Here is a 14,654-nt window from a genome sequence, read left to right on the forward strand (position 1 = left end):
CTCAGTGTCCAATATCTGCAACTTCCAAGTGTTCTGCGAGGTTTACCTTGGAGAAGAACCTAGTCTGCTGCTCTTCAGAGAGCTTTTTTACTTGAATCGCCAGAACGAGTGCGCCAACGGGCCAAGTTTGGAGCTAGGCGGCATCTCCATTCAGAGACGGAGAGACTGTCTTTTCCCTTATGCCGAGCCGCCGAGTCACCCAAAGGACTGGAACATGACTTGGTTCTATTGCCAAGACACGTCACCGGCTGATGAAAGTCCGCTGCCCGGCTTTCGCCCATCGCGTCTGGAGTCAACACACCCACTGTCAGACAAGCTGACTCAAGCGGAGCGCCAGCCTCTGCTCCCCACCATAAACAAGATCAAGGCTCTCCTGGGCAACGGTCTCAACGGAATCGATCTGGTCCGGGTCTGGATCTCCTGGTGGGTGATCCCATTGAGCCGCCGCCCCGGCTTAATGTGCGAGTACACGGGCCGAAAGGATGACCCTCAGAGACACAGCCGCAACGATCTTCCTGAAGATGTTGCAGAGGAGATGACCAAGGCTCTTTTAAACGAGAGCCTGGAAGACTGCGGAAGGACCGGGTTAGCCCCCTTCTGCAAGACCAACCTAGCCCCAGCGGTAAGCCGCCAATCTGAACATCTTATCTTCTTCTGTATATAACTTTCATCTGAATCGTTTTAAGAAATCATCATTGTATTTTTCAGGCTGACGACAAGTTCTGGCGGGTCAAATATGACCATGAAGCGGCCAAGAAGGCCAGAAAGGCGAAAAAAGCCGCCAAGAAAGCCGCTCCCCGTAAGAAGGGAAGTAGGCCAACTGCTTCGAAGCTGATGCAACTAAGCGACAGCTCCGAGTCAGAGGTAACCCCTGAACCTGTAAGCTCTTTGTTATGTTTTATTGTTTATTTCTGTCCGCCTTACCAACACTTGTTCATCCACAGGATGACACCGGAGCCAGTAACCCGGTGGTTGAAGAGGTAATGTCACTTTCCTCCGACTCGGAGCCCTTGCCAAGGCTGAAAGTCCGAAGGGTAACCCGGAAAGTAAGCTTTTCACATCATTTAGCTTATCAAGATCCTCAATTTATTTTGAAGCGACAGGTTCATGAGAGCCGGCGTCACACCCGGACCAACAAGGACACCGACCTCTCCTCTGGGTTACCTGACGCATCGAGGAAGCGCCGAACTGAGGTTATTTCCCTCTTGTACCCTTTTCATCCGTTGGCGGGTATTATACGTCAGCCACTCAATTCTTCTGACTCAAATTATCAGGAGACCTCCCCCTCTTCGGGCGACTCTATGCAGTCGAGTCTTCCGGCTTTCAAGACCGCGCCTGGGTAATGATAACCATCTCATGTTATACTTGTCTTTACTTACCCTTTTGTGCTTAATGTTTCTGTCCTTTCAGTGCCCAAGCCAAGCTCACCAAGAGGGCGAAGAAGGCCAAGCCAGTCGAAGAGCCAGAGTTGCCTGAGCCGGAGGCAGCAGATCAAGAACCCCCAGCTGCCTCCGCTCTCGAAACCGCCGCTCCAACCAACAAGACAGCTGCAGAAGCTTCTGCTAACCCGGAGGCCTCCGGCTCGGCTCAACCAGCAAATGATCCGGACGTGGTAATCACCCGGACGGAATTTGTTGAGCCGGGGAGACCTACCGCACTGGCCAAGTGCTCCGCCAAGGGGGAGTTGCTACAGCCCCGCCGGGTGAACCTGGACCTCTCCGACTACGCCAACCTGAGCATTGGAGAGCTCGTCTCTGGCTACATCAGCCAAGTGCACAAGAGCCGGGACGCAGAGGTTGCCATGGTGAACCAGATCCAGCAGAAATCTGAGGTATCATTCTGCTGTCCTCTTACTTACTGCCTAGTTACCTGTACCATGCTAGCCCCCAAGTCGACGACTTATGATTGAATATGTTGTAGACTTAGGTTCCGGCTTACTCAATTGAACCGGAAGTTTGTAGATAGAAATGTTCAATATGCATTAGCCCCCAAGTGCCAAGTGTCTTTGCTTGGAAAACGCTTGGGACTTTACATTTGTATAGTAACTGTTCACGCCATAACCCGGAAATTTATGCAGGCTGCTGGCAAGAAGCTGGAGGCTGACCTCGCTGATCTCAAGAACCGGCTGAAGACGCAAGAGATGGAGACCCGGAAGGCAAATGCCAAATTTGTGTCCAGCATCGCCGCGCAAGAGAAGCTGAAGACCGAATTTGATGCTGAACGAAAAGCCTGGGCCGAAGAGAAGGCCGCGCTGGTGAACCGGGCCGAGCAGGCGGAGAAGGCCCTGTCAGAGAAGACGGCCGAACTCTCCGGCTTAAAGCGCCAAGTGTCTCAGATGGTTGCTGCAATCTTCGGTAAGTCATCCGCCGGCTTTCATCCAGTTAAAAATTTTGATGCCTCATAACTCACCCTTGTCGGCGGCTTATCCTGTTCTGTGAAACAGGTCCCAGAAGTGCCAACCTCAACCAGAGTGTGGTAACCAAGCTAAAGGCCGTGTACACCCTGGTGGAGCAACTCTACACCGGGTCACAGCGTGCCTTGGCTGTGGTGGCCCTATCCAACGAGGTGCCGACTCACCTGGCGGAGGTTCTTCGCCGGCTCGCCGTTCTGCCTCAACGTATCCAAGAGCTGCGACGGGCCTCTGCAAGAGCCGGAGCGATCGCCGCGCTGAGCCGGGCCAAGGCTTTCCTCCCCGAGTTAGACCCGGCGAACATCGCCCTCGGCTACCCAAGTCTGAAGGAAGATGGCACGGCCTTCGACCAAAGAGACTTTGCCGCCTGCGTGAAGGTCGTGCGCCCAGTGGCCACCCTTATCGGGAACGACACAGATCTGACCAAGTACCAGCCGGGTTACAATGCGGAGAATCAGAGGATCCCGACCCCTCGCTATGAAGCCCTGAGTTTAATTCCGCCGGCTCGTCAGCACACCTTCGCCCCGGAGATTGACCCGGCCGGGTTAATTGACGAAGAAGCCCAATTCGAAGCTCTGAGCGGCATCGACTGGAAGTCGTCGACTTTCCAGATCCTGGGAACAGCCGGAGGAGAAGAAAGAGACGAGCCGGAGACTTCAACCCAACAAGCGTCGTAATTCTGCTGGCGGTTTACCAAACAATGCCTCACCCTTTGGGACTCAACAAGTCTTGTAATGGAGTAGGACCAACACTTTATCTTTGCCGTGCCATCGTGCACGCCTTGAATGCTTGAAATTTTATTGAAGTTATCTCCTTTATATTTCTCCGGGTCATTCATTCCCCTTAGTCTCAAATAATTGCCTTTAACTATCCTGCACAGAAAGACGAATCACAAGTCTCCAGGCGGCTTACCGCCCTGAGAATCATATGTTTTAGATATATAACCCGGAATATGAATCAAAAAAGACTGGTTCTCAGGTATGTCCTTAATACAGCCGTAATAACACAATTAGCGGTCTGCAAGCATACATCCGGCTTAGATAACCCGGATAATAAGGTTGGTACCTTAATTCCGATTTGCTTGACACCCATTGTGTTCAACTAACACTGTAAATCAAAGTTAAACCGGCAAAGTGAAACCCGGCCGTACATAATTTGAAATAATCAGAAGAAACTTGCTATAAAACAGAAGAACTTAGGGGCTTCCGGTTCGAATACGACCAGAGACCCGGCCCAAAAGGGGTTATGCTAGGATTCGAATGCGATCATATAGCCCCCAGTGGGTGCGGCGATGCCAATCAAGAGGGTATCGACAGCTATGTTCTCTTTGGTTCGAATACGACCTATGTTTGAACAGGAAGCCCCCAAATGACCTTAAAAATTGTTTAACAATGCTGATTCGAATATGATCCACGTCGGTTCCCAAAGGGGTTAAACTAAGATTCAAATATGATCAAAGAAAACTCCCCAATGAGCTCGGCACTTTGCCAATCAAATGGGTATCGACAGCTATGTTCTCTTTCGTTCGAATACGACCCATGTTTGAACAGGAAGCCCCCAAGTGACCTTATTGCTTACGGCTAGATTCAGAGATGATCATAAGCCGGATCCTCCTTCAAGCTATCATGTAATCTTGCAATGAAAACAACACGTGCACATTTGGAGGAGGAAAAAGGACAGAGGTCCTGCTTTATTGCTTATCAGAATATATACATGGCTTAGAGAGATATGTACATCATGAGAGCCGGCGGCTCAAGTGTAGTAAGGCCGAAGCTGAGCTATGTTCCACGGTCGACGGGTCTCTTCCTCCGACTTACGTGAATCTTTGTGCTCCCGAATGTCAATAAGGTAATATGACCCGTTGTGCAAATTCTTGCTGACCACAAAGGGTCCTTCCCAAGGCGGGGATAACTTGTGCGCATCTGTTTGATCTTGGATGAGCCGGAGCACCAGATCGCCTTCCTGGAAGACCCGGGACTTAACCCGGCGACTGTGATAACGACGCAGGTCTTGTTGGTAAATCGCTGATCGAGCTGCTGCCACATCACGCTGTTCGTCCAACAAGTCAAGAGCATCTTGGCGCGCCTGTTCATTATCCGCTTCGATATAAGCCGCCACTTGAGGCGAGTCATGACGAATGTCACTGGGGAGGACTGCTTCTGCTCCATAAACCATGAAGAAAGGGGTGAATCCCGTAGACCTGTTAGGAGTAGTATTGATGCTCCATAACACGGAGGGTAACTCCTCCACCCAACAACCCGACGTCCGTTGCAAAGGGACCAAAAGCCGGGGCTTGATGCCCTTCAGAATCTCCTGATTAGCTCTCTCGGCTTGACCATTGGATTGAGGATGAGCCACCGACGAAACATCAAGTCGGATATGCTCTCGTTGACAAAACTTCTCCATGGCGCCTTTGGATAAATTGGTGCCATTGTCAGTTATAATGCTGTGTGGAAAACCAAAGCGAAAGATCACCTTTTTCATAAACTGAACCGCCGTGGCTGCATCACACTTGCTAACTGGCTCCGCTTCAACCCACTTGGTAAACTTGTCAACTGCCACCAAAAGGTGGGTCTTCTTATCCTTGGATCTTTTGAAAGGCCCAACCATATCAAGCCCCCAGACCGCAAAGGGCCAAGTAATTGGGATCATCCTCAGCTCTTGAGCCGGTACATGAGCCCGTCGCGAGAACCTTTGGCAGCCATCACACTTACTGACCAAGTCCTCTGCATCAGCATGAGCCGTCAACCAATAAAAACCATGACGAAAAGCCTTGGCCACAAGAGACTTTGAGCTGGCGTGATGGCCACAATCCCCTTCATGGATCTCACGCAAGATCTCTTGACCTTCCTCAGGGGAAACACAACGCTGAAACGCTCCCGTAACACTGCGGTGATGCAACCGGGTTATTTGCCTGGCCAAAGTTTCATCCTCAGGCAACTCGCCCCGGGTTATGTAAGCCAGATAGGGCATTGTCCAGTCCGGTATGATGTGGAGAGCCGCCACCAGTCGTGCCTCCGGGTCAGGGACAGCCAAGTCTTCCTCTGTAGGCAACTTAACAGAAGGATTATACAGGACATCCAGGAAAGTATTAGGCGGCACCGGCTTTCGCTGGGATCCTAGCCGGCTTAAGGCATCAGCCGCCTCGTTCTTCCTGCGATCAATGTGCTCTACTTGGTAGCCCTGAAAGTGCCCAGCAATGGCATCAACTTCGCGGCGATAAGCCGCCATGAGAGGGTCCTTAGAGTCCCACTTGCCTGATACTTGTTGAGCCACCAAGTCTGAGTCACCGAAACACCTTACCCGGCTCAAGCTCATCTCCTTAGCCATCCGAAGACCGTGGAGCAAAGCCTCGTACTCAGCTGCATTGTTGGTGCAAGGAAACATCAATTGTAGCACATAATGAAACTTGTCACCTTTAGGGGAAGCCAATACAACACCAGCCCCCGAGCCCTCCAACTGCCTGGACCCATCGAAGTGAATAGTCCAATATGTGTTATCCGGATTTTGCTTGGGCACTTGTGACTCTGTCCAATCATTGATGAAATCCACCAAGGCCTGAGACTTAACAGCAGTGCGTGGCACATATTTGAGACCATGAGGTCCGAGCTCGATAGCCCACTTAGCCACTCTCCCTGTGGCCTCTCTGTTTTGGATGATATCACCAAGAGGGGCAGAACTGACCACAGTGATGGGATGACCCTGGAAATAATGCTTAAGCTTCTGGCTCGCCATGAACACACCATAAACAAGCTTCTGCCAATGCGGATACCGCTGCTTGGACTCAATGAACACTTCGCTGACATAATAAACCGGCCGCTGAACCGGATGCTCCTTACCTTCTTCCTTGCGCTCCACCACCACGGCCACACTGACGGCTCGCGTGTTAGCAGCCACATACAACAATAAGGGCTCCTTATCAACCGGAGCAGCGAGGACTGGGGGCTCTGCCAGCTGCTTTTTCAAATCCTCAAAGGCAGTATTAGCTGCATCATTCCAGACAAAGTTATCAGATTTCTTCATCAACTGATATAATGGCATGGCCTTCTCACCCAAACGGCTTATAAACCGGCTTAAGGCAGCGATGCGACCCGCCAAGCGCTGAATATCATTTATACATGCCGGCTTAGCCAGGGAGGTGATGGCCTTGATCTTCTCCGGGTTAGCTTCAATGCCTCTGTCAGAAACTAAAAAACCCAAGAGTTTGCCTGCAGGAATACCAAAAACACACTTGGCCGGGTTAAGCATCATCTTGTAAACCCGGAGATTATCAAAGGTTTCTCTCAAATCATCTATCAGGGTTTCCTCTTTTATAGATTTAACCACAATATCGTCCACATAAGCATGAACATTGCGCCCAATCTGTTTATGAAGACAGTTCTGCACACAACGCTGGTAAGTCGCCTGTGCACACTTGAGTCCAAAGGGCATAGACACATAGCAGAAGGCTCCAAAGGGAGTGATGAATGCCGTCTTCTCCTGGTCCTTAACTGCCATTTTAATCTGATGATATCCGGAATAAGCATCCAAGAAACTTAAGCGCGCACAACCTGCCGTAGCATCAATAATTTGATCAATACGGGGGAGGGCAAAAGGATCAGCCGGACATGCCTTGTTTAAGTCCGTGTAATCCACACACATACGCCAAGTGCCGTTCTTTTTGAGTACGAGCACCGGGTTAGCTAACCATTCTGAGTGAAAGACTTCAACAATAAACCTGGCCGCCAAGAGCCGAGCCACCTCTTCACCAATAGCTTTCCGCCTCTCCTCATTGAACCGCCGAAGGAACTGCCTGACCGGCTTAAATTTCGGATCAACATTGAGAGTGTGCTCAGCGAGTTCTCTAGGTACACCTGGCATGTCGGAAGGTTTCCATGCGAAGATGTCCCTATTCTCATGGATGAACTCGATGAGCGCGTTTTCCTATTTTGGATCCAGATTGGCACTGATGCTAAACTGCTGAGATGAATCTCCTGGAACGAAATCAACAAGTTTAGTCTCATCAGCCGACTTAAATTTCATTGCCGGCTCATGCTCCGCAGTCGGCTTTTTCAGAGAGGTCATATCTGTTGGGTCAACATTGTCTTTGTAAAACTTCAACTCCTCTGTTGCACAAACAGATTCTGTATAAGCTGCATCGCCTTCCTCACATTCCAAGGCCACCTTCCGGCTGCCGTGAACCGTAATGGTCCCATTATGACCCGGCATCTTGAGCTGTAAATATACGTAACACGGCCGTGCCATGAACTTGGCGTAAGCCGGCCGCCCGAATATGGCATGGTACGGACTTCTTATCTTGACTACCTCAAAGGTCAATTTTTCCACCCTGTAGTTGTTCTCATCTCCGAAGGCCACTTCCAACTCGATCTTGCCGACTGGATAAGCCGACTTACCAGGTACCACACCATGGAAGATAGTGTTTGACTGGCTGAGATTCTTATCAACCAACCCCATACGGCGAAAAGTCTCATAATAGAGGATGTTGATGCTGGTGCCTCCGTCCATGAGTACCTTAGTGAACTTATATCCTCCCACCTGAGGAGCCACCACTAAGGCCAAGTGACCCGGATTGTCCACCCGGGGAGGGTGATCCTCTCTACTCCATACTATAGGCTGCTCAGACCACCGCAAGTAGCGTGGAACCGCCAGCTCAACAGCATTCACAGCCCTCTTATGAAGCTTCTGATCTCGCTTACACAGACTGGTGGTAAATACATGGTACTGTCCACCGGTAAGCTGCTTTGGATTGGTCTGATAACCCCCTGCTGCTGTTGATGACCCTGGCCAGACTGCTGATTAAAGCCCCCTTGACCGTTCTGAGGATTAGAGTTTGAGCCGCCGCCCGGGCCATGAAAGCCGCCGGCGCCTGAGCCGCCGCCCGGGCCATTGTAATTCTTAAAGGCCTTCATGATTGCACAATCCTTCCATAGATGAGTTGCTGGCTTCTCTCCAGAGCCATGCCTTGGACAAGGCTCATTCAGCAGCTGCTCCAGCGTCGGGCCTGACCCGCCGCCTCGGGGAGGGGGCCTCCCCTTATGTCGCTGGTTATTACCTTGTGAGCTGGCGTTGGCCACAAACTCTAGGCTGCCATCGGCCTTGCGCTTGCTTCCTCCTTGGTTCCCCGGGTTATGCTGAGGACCCTTGCCATTGCCGTTCTTCTTTCCCTTCCCTGTCCTTTCATCATCTGAAGCGGGGTCCTTGGTACCATCAGAATCGGCGTACTTGACAAGGGCCGCCATCAGTGTACCCATATCATTGCAGTCGCGCTTAAGCCGCCCGATTTTCATCTTCAGGGGCACAAAACGACAATTCTGCTCCAACATTAAGACTGCAGAGCCGGCGTCCATCTTATCCGATGAATGTATTATCTCCTTAACCCAGCGAACCCAATGTGTCGTAGACTCACCCTCCTGCTGCTTGCAGTTAGTCAAATCCACAATTGACATAGACTGCCTACAAGTATCCTTGAAGTTTTGGATGAACCGGGCCTTCAGCTCAGCCCAAGACCCAATGGAATTCGGTGGTAGCCCTTTCAACCAAGTGCGAGCAGTCCCATCTAACATCATGGTGAAGTACTTAGCCATGGCCGCCTCACTGACCTCCAGCAGTTCCATAGCCATCTCATAACTCTCGATCCAGGCTGCGGGTTGTAAGTCTGTTGTGTAATTAGGCACCTTCCTAGGGCCTTTGAAGTCCTTGGGTAGACGTTCGTTGCGGATAGCTGGCACTAAACAAGGGACACCCCCAGTCCTGGTAGGGATACCCACGTCGACGGAAGCCGTCGGATAAGCTGGGGGAGTCTGGTAAGCCGTCAGTTGGGGCACCTGCTCCGCCTCTTGCCGTGCTCTGTCTTGGTCTGTTGCGTGAAAGGCTCCGTTGTGAGCCGGGCCATGGCCAGGGGGCGGGTCATGGCGTCGGACGTTACTTGAGCAGGTCGCTGAGACCATGCGCCTGCTGTAACTCCGGCTCCGGCCTGGACGAGGGGTCGAGTGGATCCTGTCCCGGCTGTAGGAGTACGCCTCTTGCTGCGCCAGTGCTGTCTGAAGGAGTTCCCTGACCCGGCGGGTTTCAATAGCCGTCGGAGAGTCGCCGTCAACTGGGAGAGCCGCCAGCCGTGCCGCCGCGGCGACCATGTTCTCCAGTGGGTTATTATAATGACCCGGGGTTATTGGCACGTACTGAGGCGGGGCAGGGGGCACCCGGGGAGGCCCCATCACTTGTGGCTGAATAGGGGTCCCAGACCCGGGCACTATGACCCCTGGCGGGTGACTAGACCCTGCACCTGGCGTGTTGAAGAGGTTTCGTGGATCGTAAAGCGGAGGGAGTCGAGATTGGGCCTTTTGATGCCTCCTTCTCAGGACCTCATTGGACGCGTTTTGATCCATCATGAGCCGGAAGGACTGCGCTTGAATCAACTGGGTTTGGGCGTCGAGAGCCGCCCTTTCCGCAGCCATCCTGATCCCTTCTGCTGCCAGATCCTCCTTAGCTTTCACCAGATCCAATTTTAACTGCGCCACTTCCGCATCATGCTGAGCTTGATCTGCCGGGTCAACCGTGGCGGTTAACAGAGCCGTCATCTTGTCCGTGAGATCCATTAGTACCTGAGCCGGTGAGGGCACCGGGTTTCCCGCTCCAGCAGCGGGGTTCTGAACAGGCTGTGCACCGGCCATAAAGACTCCAACCAGACTTGGCGGTTCAAACGGGTCTGGAATACTGTCACCATCGGAACAACCCATGAGCCTGCCATCTTGAAGTTGATACAACGAGTTTGACTCATCGGTGGACGACTCGCCGTCAGAGCCGGCGGCCGCCTCATCACCAGATCCAGATCGATCAGAGAGCCCTCCATGGATACATCCACAAAAGCATGCCGTAAGGCAGGCCGGGCCCGGGCGGGTCGTGCACGCTGAGCCGTCTCGATGAGATCGGCGCAGAGATCCGGCTCAGGGCCCGGCTCACCAATCTTGCCAATGAAAACATGAATTCCACCGAAGGGGACCCGGTACCCGTACTCAATTGAGCCGACGTCGGGGCCCCAGTTTGCATCGTCGATGTAGAGCTTGCCGCGACGACTCTTGGTCATCCGGCCCACAGCGTATCCCTTGAGCCCTTCGAAGCTGCCCTTCAAGAACTCAAATCCACCGTGCGCTGGCCCCACGGTGGGCGCCAACTGTCGTGGAATTGTCATGGCAGATGTCCTTGAGCTAGGACTTAGTCGTAGAGCCATCGCAGCTAGGAAGCTTGAAGGGGTTAAGCGGGACAAGGAACACGATGGTTTATACTGGTTCGGCCCCTTACGGTGAAGGTAAAAGCCTACGTCCAGTTGAGGTGGTATTGATTAGGGTTTCGATGACCAGGGAGCTAAACTGCTATGCCTGGCTCTCGAAGAGATCTTTTCTTGTCCCTAAACCGCTACCGGGTCGTCCCTTTATATAAGGAGGCTGACGCCCAGCAGCTCTCAGAGTCCCGGCCGGCTCATAAGAGTGTCCGGCTTGGACTCTCAACTATTCTTGCCTTGCACTACAAGTTCTACCATAATGATGATTGTAACTACGGGCTTATGCCATATCCGGGTCTTAAGCCCATCTTTGGCCCACCGTCTTCTTGCTTGGCGCCGGGCTTCTGGCAATGACCATATGAGTAACCCGGCCCCTCCTGGCGGGTGACTCTAAGGTCTATATCCTCAACAGAACCCGTCGGTGATGTTTTCATCAATCATTCACAATTCTATACCAGCAATGGTTTGCTCACAACACTCACAACTTGTTAGCAGTAATTATCTGTGTTGTTATCGGTCTTCGCACACGTTTCCGATTACAGACCTGTTTGCCTCGTATCACACACATCTTGTTAAGTTGAACCGTTTCGGTTCTCATGTCTCAACGCAAACAGTTCATCCGAGTGCACCGCATGCCGTATATCGCACACACCTTGATCTGGCTGACCGTTTCTTTTGTGTTGCCTAATCACAAACAGTTCATCCAAGTGAACTGTATGCTGTATATCGCACACACCTTCATCTGGCTGCCCGTTTCTTTTGTTCCTCCTCATCACAAACAGTTAATTGATCTGAACCATATGCCCTCCATCGCACACGCAACTAAAATCTGAAACGTGTTTGATGCATCCTCCATCGCAAACATTTTGCACCTTTTTTGACGTTTTTTTACACCACCATTTGCGATTATGGCATCACACACAGTTTCGTCGAAGGGTCTCTGATCGTAGTGCCGCGTTAGCAGCATCCTGCAGTAGTGAGAAGAAGCCCCGGTGGGGTGGCAATGGGGGCCTACGCTTCACCGGACACGTCGAGCGCAGGGGACTCGGGCTGGACAACGACGAGCAGGACTTCGAGGCTGACTTTGAGAACTTCGAGGTTGACTCCGGGGACTATGACTTGGAGCTTGGCCGCGGTGGGGTGACTAAGAAGGATGACAATGACGAGGTCATCGGGATCAAGCCCTTTGGCGCCGTCAAGAGGTTCCTCTCCCAAGGTATTGGCCCCGGGTCGCTTGGACTAGCTTTTAAGCTGCTTATAATTACCTTTAGCAATTGACCGTGTATTACCTTCATCTTGGTTTATCAGTCTTCATCCTATTTCTGGTCAAAGTTTCATTAACTAGTAAAATCTTAATGCATGTAATAAAAAATTTATATTGTTGGATTCTTATTTGAGTGTAGTTTTGATATTATTTTGCTACATTCAACTTATATTTTATTAGTTAAAATCATGGTAAAAAATATGACCCAAAAATACGAGTGGGGCTAGTAAACCAGGATGGAGATAGTAGAAATAGGAGATTGTGTGACTTGTTCGAAAATGGTTGTTTGATTGTTCGATTGGGTAGGAAGAGAAAATGTGTAGGGGTTGTTGTTGGAACACTATGTTTGGGCGGTGTTACTCCTGTTTGTTTAGAGAATTTGGATTGGATGTGCTATCATGGAGTGATTCGGGTGAAGGGTTAGGCTTTTTCCATTTCTCTGTTGTGTTCGGTTGGTAGGCTATTTCTGTCGAGGTCTGGGCCTCTTGAATTGTTTTCTTGTTAGATGGTTGTAGGTGTGCGTGAGGAGTTGTTCTATGCTTGGTTCATTGATCAGTCTAAATGATTATTCTACTAGTCATTGAATCCGACTAAAAAATATATCCATGATGCTGCATCATCTATAATGCAATTTGCAGATTAATAATTGCAGAATGATGTCAAAGGTCTATAACATGAGGTATGTTTATGAGAACCCTAGATTCTTTTTATTAAGTTGCGATTCTTATTTTATTTTTGTGGGTGACTGATGATGCTTTCACCCAAACTTGACCCATCATGGTCAGTGTTCATGACGATCATTATATTTTACATATAAATTCATGACAAAATGCTTACTATTTGTGAGAGAAATTTGTCTGTGTTGGTACCTCTTAGCATTGACATTGATCTTCCATTGCAGATGACTTAAGCACCATGCCTACTGCTGGTTTTGATGGTCCTTCAGAAAGGCCAGCAAAAAGGAAGAGAAAGAACCAATTCGGGGATTTCAATCAGCGCCCCTTGGGTAAGTGGGCTGCTAAAATCAGAGATCCTAGCAGCAAGGGTGTCCATATTTGGCTCGGTACTTTCAACAGTGCTGAAGAAGCTGCAAGAGCTTATGATGCTAAAGCACGCAGGATCTATGGCAAGAAGTACAAGGTTAACTTTCCAGAGGAACTAGTAGGATCAACTCACTATGCATCATACCAGCCACTTGTTCCCGCAATAAACTCTGCTGCCCCTTTCGAAGCTCATGTTATGGATGTGTACTCTGACCAGTGAAGCAACTCTTTTGGCTGCTCTGAATTGGGTTGGGAGTATGACACCAAGACTCCAGATATATCATCCATTGCTCCCATTTCTACCATTGTTGAAGGAGCAAAATTTGTGCTTGTCAAGAATAACACCTATAACTCAGTTGTGCTTCCTGTTATGGAGAATAATGCTGTCAATTTTCAACCTTGGATGAGATATCTTATGGTTGATGGCATGGATGAGCTAATTGATAGCCTAATGAATATTTATGTGCCTCAGGGTGAGATACGTCCATTTTGCATCATGTTTTCCTACTGTTATTTATAATGTTTTTATGCATAATAATGCTTTATGGAGTAATTCTAATGCCTTTTCTCTCATAATATGCAAGGTTTACACAAAGAGGGAGAATGCCGGCAACTGGAATTCTGGACCTGAAAAAGCTACGTTAGAGTTACCTATTCTGCACATCTCCAAATGAGCTGAAACTTCACGGAGATTTTTTTGGAATAATTAAGAATTATTGGAGCAAATAACTACCAGAGGGGGCCCACCAGGTGGGCACAACCCACATGGGCGCGCCTTGGTGGGTTGTGCCCTCCTCGGTCCACCTCCGATGCCCATCTTCTGGTATATAGGTCATTTTGACCTAGAAAAAAATCAGGAGGGGGACTTTCGGGATGAAGCGTCACCGTCTTGAGGCGGAACTTGGGTAGGAGCACTTTTGCCCTCTGGCGGAGCGATTCCGCCGGGGGAACTTCCCTCCCGGAGGGGGAAATCATCGTCATCATCACCACCAACAACTCTCCCATCTTTGGGAGGGCAATCTCCATCAACATCTTCAACAACATCATCTCATCTCAAACCCTAGTTCATCGCTTGTGTTCAATCTTTGCACCGGAACCTTAGATTGGTACTTGTGGGTGACTAGCAGTGTTGAGTACATCTTGTAGTTGATTACTATATGGTTTATTTGGTGGAAGATTATATGTTCAAATCCATTATGCTATTTAATACCCCTCTGATCTTGAGCATGATTATCATTTGTGAGTTGTTACTTTTGTTCTTGAGGTCACGGGAGAAATCTTGTTGCAAGTAATCATGTGAACTTGATATGTGTTAGATATTTTGATGATATGTATGTTGTGGTTCCCTTAGTGGTGTCATGTGAACGTCGACTACATGGCACTTCACCTTATTAGGGACTAAGGGAATGCATTGTGGAGTATTTATTAGATGATGGGTTGCTTTAGTGACAGAAGCTTAAACCCTAGTTTATGGGCTACTTCGTAAGGGGCTGATTTGGATCCAAAAGTTTAATGCTATGGTTAGATTTTATCTTAATACTTTTCTCGTATTTGCGGATGCTTGCGAGGGGGTTAATCATAAGTAGGAGGTTTGTTCAAGTAATAAAAACACCTAAGCACTGGTCCACCCACATATCAAATTATCAAAGTAGTGAACAT

The 14,654-nt window shown here is 49.8% G+C and overlaps 1 pseudogene; it reads left to right on the forward strand.

The window, feature by feature from the left end:
• Positions 1–11,148: 11,148 nt before the first annotated feature.
• Positions 11,149–13,515, forward strand: LOC109759659 (ethylene-responsive transcription factor 1-like; annotated as a pseudogene).
• The last annotated feature ends 1,139 nt before the right edge of the window (positions 13,516–14,654 follow it).

This window comes from Aegilops tauschii, chromosome 2 (assembly GCF_002575655.3).
Source record: "Aegilops tauschii subsp. strangulata cultivar AL8/78 chromosome 2, Aet v6.0, whole genome shotgun sequence".
Lineage (NCBI taxonomy): Eukaryota > Viridiplantae > Streptophyta > Magnoliopsida > Poales > Poaceae > Aegilops > Aegilops tauschii.